Consider the following 5555-nt stretch of genomic DNA (forward strand, 5'->3'; position numbering starts at 1 on the left):
TTCTTTCATATTGAGCAACACAACCAACAACACATAATTAAGACTCTTATCCTATAAAACAACCATGAATTCAATTTAAAAATAAGTTTACAACCAGCCAACAGTGACGCAACAACAAACAACATACCACTCTTAAGAAACTCGTTAGGTCTAGTCTTTACGATCGAGTTACAACTCGCACAAGCATAGATAATGGAAGAAGAAGCATAATTTTACCTTGGACTGAGTATAACCCATGAAACCTAGCCCTTCATCATCCAAAATTCCCCCAACATAGCTTCAAGAAGGAGAAAGGGAAACTAGCAAGCTATCCGGGCTTTTCGACACTAGAATCACATCGTAACACCCGAAATAACCTAGGGTTTGTGTGGGATTTTTGGGGAGGAGTTGCAGGGGTTCAATATGGTCTTCTTGGTCTGAAAGATGGATGAAATAGAGGAGTTTATAAGCCCTTAAAAGTCCCCTCTTGGCCAACTTTGGAGCTTTTAATTGAGGCCTCTCCTTTTGGCAAGTAGGTGATGCACCTACTTGTCACCTACCAATCTGTGCAGTCTTGCAAAAACGTGAATACTCTCTACTCCAATATTGTATCAATGAACGTCTTACTCCGTTGGAAACTAGACTCATAGATCTTCAATTTTATAGGTAGATCATCCTGTAATTCCATGTATATTGGGAGAAATGCTCAGCTACATTTTATCTAATTTTCAGCATATTTATGAATATAATTTGTGATGACCTTTTCCAACTTTTGTTCCACAACTTTCTTGGTACTTGGTATTCATGATCTTAAATATTTGTAACCTCCACGTTAACATGATTAACTAAATTTATAATCTTTTTAAAGATGATTTCATTTCTGAGCTTACATCAATTAACTTACGACGTACTCTTACGTACGAAAACATGGGGTGTAACACATTGCTCCTCCTCCGGTACACATCTTCTAATCACCCCATCCATACAAATCCGGAAACGGTACAGTTCATCCCAATAGTAGTCTTGAAAACCTCGTTTGAGCTTCTTTCTTTGGTTTGAAGAGAACTCAACCGGGATGATACCACTCACGAGAAGATTTGCTAGATCCGCGAACCATAGTACCTCTTTCTTTGAAATAGCCAAAAGTTGCTCATCGCGGAAGGATTCATTGATTTCAAGGCCATTATGCGGCCTCCCCTCCTCCTCTAAATGAGACAAGTGGTTCGCCACTTGATTTTCACTTCCGTTTTGATCTTGGATGTCAATATCAAACTCTTGCAACAAAAGCACCCATCTCATTAACCTGGCTTTGGAATCTTTCTTGCTCATAAGATAACGAAGTGCCGCATAATCCGTGTGGACAATCACTTTTGCACCCATCAAGTACGGGCGGAACTTCTCAATAGCAAACACAATGGCAAGGAGCTCTTTCTCCGTAACGGTATAGTTGACTTGGGCACTATTCATGGTCTTACTAGCATAGTAGACCGGATGAAAAATCTTGTTGATGCATTGCCCTAAACAGCCCCAACCGCTACATCACTTGCATCGCACATGAGCTCAAAAGGAACACTCCAATTTGGAGCGGTGATGGTAGTCAACTTGAACTTTAGCAATTCAAAAGCTCTCATGCAATCATCATTGAAGTGGAACTTAGCATCTTTCTCCAAAAGCTTGCACAACGGGTTCACCACTTTAGAGAAATCTTTGATGAAATACCGGTAAAACCCCGCGTGGCCTAAGAAACTCCGCACGCCCTTCACCGAAGTTGGAGGTGGAAGTTTAGAAATCACCTCAATCTTTTGACTTGTCGACTTCAATGCCATTCTTTGAGATCTTATGGCCAAGTACAATGCCTTCCTCGACCATGAAATGACATTTCTCTCAATTGAGCACCAAATTTGTTTCTTCACATATTGCCAACACTTTATCCAAGTTTGCGAGATGATCATCAAAAGAATTCTCGACCATCGAGAAGTCATCCATGAAGACTTCAAGGTAATCCTCTACCATGTCCGTGAAGATCGGCATCATACATCTTTGAAAAGTCACCGATGCATTGCACAACCCATCCTCTTGAAGGCGAAAGTACCATAAGGACATGTAAAGGTAGTTTTCTCTTGATCCTCCGGAGTAATAAGAATTTGGTTGTAGCCGGAATACCCATCAAGGAAACAATAGAAAGCACGGCCGGCCAATCTATCAAGCATTTTATCTAGGAAGGGAAGTGGAAAATGGTCCTTCCTTGTGACTTTGTTGAGCTTACGATAGTCCATACACACTCTCCACCCGGTCACCGTTCTCGTAGGAATCAACTCATTCTTGTCATTGGTGACCACCATTATGCCCCCTTTCTTTGGGACACATTGAACGGAGAAGTCCACGAGCTATCGGAAATTAGGTAGACAACACCGACATCCAACCACTTGATGATCTCCTTTTTGACAATATCTTGCATGGCTTCATTGAGTATCTTTTGATGTTCAATAGATGGTTTGGAACCCTCCTCCAAGTTAATCTTATGCATGCAAAATTCGAGGCTTATCCCCGAATATCCGCCAATGTCCATCCAATAGCCTTATTCCTCTTTTTGTAGCACCGCCAATGTAGAGTCTACCTGGACATTAGTCAAAAAAGAAGAAAGAATAACTGGTAAAGTAGAAGAAGGGCCAAGAAATTCATACCGAAGATGTGGAGGCAATGGCTTCAACTCCAAGATAGGAGTCTCTTCAATTGAAGGCTTTGTAGGAGGAGTTGTCCTATTTTCAAGATCCAAGGACAATTTGCGGGGTCCATAAGTGTACGACCCCATTCCTTGCAAAGAGTTCACACATTCCACGAAGCCATCCATCTCGTCATCATCAAAGTTGAGCAAGATGGCCTCCAATTTATCATCAACATTTATCACAACACTTGTTTAATCCCCAATAACATCGGTCATCAAGTCCACGAAAGAGCACACCTCATTGCTATTGGGTTGCCTCATGGACTTACACATGTGGAAAACCACTTTTACATCACCAAGCCGGAAGGTAAGTTCTCCGGCTTCCACATCAACAAGAGATTTTCCTGTAGCAAGGAAAGGTTTACCAAGAATAATCGGCACCTCATAATCAACCTCGAATCAAGAATGACAAAATCCGCCGGGAGAATAAACTTATCAACATGAACCAAAACATCCTCAATCACTCCCAAGGGTCTCTTCATAGTTCGATCGGCCATTTGCAATCTCATAGAGGTGGGCCTTGGTTTCCCGATTCCCAATGTCTTGAAAACCGAATAGGGCATCAAATTTATACTTGCCCCAAGATCACAAAGGGCTTTTGCAAACGCGGCACTTCCAATTGTACAAGAAATCGTTAAAGCGTCGGGATCTTCCAACTTGGGAGCCATTGAAGGCATAATTGCACTCACTTGATGAGTCATTTTTCTAGTTTCAAAATTCATCGACTGCTTCTTTGTCACAAGATCATTCATGAAATTTGCATAACCGGGCATTTGCTCCAAGGCTTCAACTAGTGGCACATTGATTGAGAGACTCTTCATCATTTGGATAAACTTCTTGAATTGGTTTCCACCATTTGCTTTGCAAGTCTTTGAGGGTAGGGAGGTGGAGGCTCAGGCAATGGTGCCTTAGCCTTTTGCACTACCAGTTCCGGCATGTCAATAATGTGATCCCTAGACGGGTTTACCTCCTGTCGAGTCTCTTCCACACTACCATCAATATCAATTCGAACCTTATCATTGGATTGCTCAACATTTTTCGGGATCTCCTCTTCTTGCACTACTTGCTCTTCATCCACAAGTTGCCTTTTGCCTGAGATGGGTGCATTCCCACCTTTTCCACTCCTTGTAGTAACGGCCATGGCATGTCCCGTGTTGTTTCGACCCTTTGGGTTCACCACCGTGTCACTTGTTAGTGCCCCCTTAGGATGAGTATTTAGAGCTTGAGAGATTTGCTCCATTTGAACTTCCAAGTTACAAATTGATGTATTCTGGGAGGCAAGTTGGGCATTGGAATCGGCATTCTTCTCCATCATTTTCTCGAACATATTCTCAATACGCCCCATTACATTGTTGGAAGAACTTGGACCATGGGAAGGATAAGGAGGCGGGTTGCTCGGTTGTTGATACATCAGGAGCCTTTGAAAACCCGACCCCCGGTTGCCTTGATTATTGTTTCATCCCCCTTGATTGTTACCTCCCCAATTTCCTTAATTGTTGCCACCCCAATTACCTTGGTTATTTCCACCACTCCAATTTCCTTGATTGTTGTTATTATGCTAATTCCCTTGATTGTTTCCACCACTATAATTACCTTGGTTGTTAGAATTCCAATTACCTTGATTACCTTGAGGTCGCCATTGTTGCTGATTCGGGCCATGAGAGTTGTTTCTTTGCCCTTGGTAGTTGTTCACATATTTCACCTCCTCCTCTTGTTCATTGTAAGATTCATCTTGATCAAATCCACTATATTCTTGCACATAATTCTCCACTCAGTTTTGCACTTGTGGACCCTGGGTCCTTCTTTTGTTCACCATCATGCTTACTCCTTCCATGGCATTGACTTGCTTAGGACTTTGCACTTGTTGAGGTTACGCCATTTCTAATTGATTCATTGTGGTGGTCAATTCGGCAATAGCTTGCCCATGGTCATGCAACTCTTTATGGAGGTGAATCACGTTCGGATCATCTTGAGGAACATTAGCCCGACTTTGCCATGCCGATGATATGTCCTCCATTTAATCTAAAATCTCACCAGCTTCCGCATACGGTGTTGTTATGAAATTTCCACCGTCAAGTTGATTTACCACGCACTAATTGGTTGTATTGATCCCCCGATAGAAAATTTGTTGAATCATATTCTTCGTCATGTCATTATTGGGGCACTCTTTGACCATTGTCCTATATCGCTACCATATCTCATGTAACGGCTCATTGGGCTCTTGTTTGAATGCTAGAATCCCGTCCCTAAAAGTAGCCATATGCCTGGGAGAAATGAACTTGGCAATAAATTTCTCCACCAACTCATCCCAAGTGCGGATGGAATGGTTTGGCAATCTTTCCAACCAATCAAAGGCTTCCCCCCCCCCCTCCCGGTAGAGAAAAAGGAAATAGCCTTAACCTTAAAGCATCCTCGGAGACGATTGTCTGTTTACTCCCCCCAACAAGTGTCCACAAACCCCTTCAAGTGTTTGTATGCATTTTTACTTGGAGCCCCGGTGAAGAATCCTCGTTGCTCTAGAAATATGAGTATTACATTAGTGATTTGAAAGTTTCCCGCCCTAATGCTGGGCGGGACTATGGCACTTGCACACCCTTCATTCGGCAACACCCGGTGTGGAGCCGCTCTTGGTGGAGGTGGGGGTGGAATTGGGACGTTGTCTTGAGGCACCCGACCTCTTCTATTTTCTTGAGGTTCAAGAGGAACCTCTTCAACTTGGTCATCATCAACGTCCAAATCTCCCAAAGGCATGTTTCCGATTCGATCATTGTCGTTTGCCATTGTTACACCTACAATTGATTCACAAACATCTGTAACACAGAAGGAAAAGAAGACAATCACCACACAGAAC

The sequence above is a fragment of the Nicotiana attenuata genome, chromosome 2 (assembly GCF_001879085.1).
Source record: "Nicotiana attenuata strain UT chromosome 2, NIATTr2, whole genome shotgun sequence".
Lineage (NCBI taxonomy): Eukaryota > Viridiplantae > Streptophyta > Magnoliopsida > Solanales > Solanaceae > Nicotiana > Nicotiana attenuata.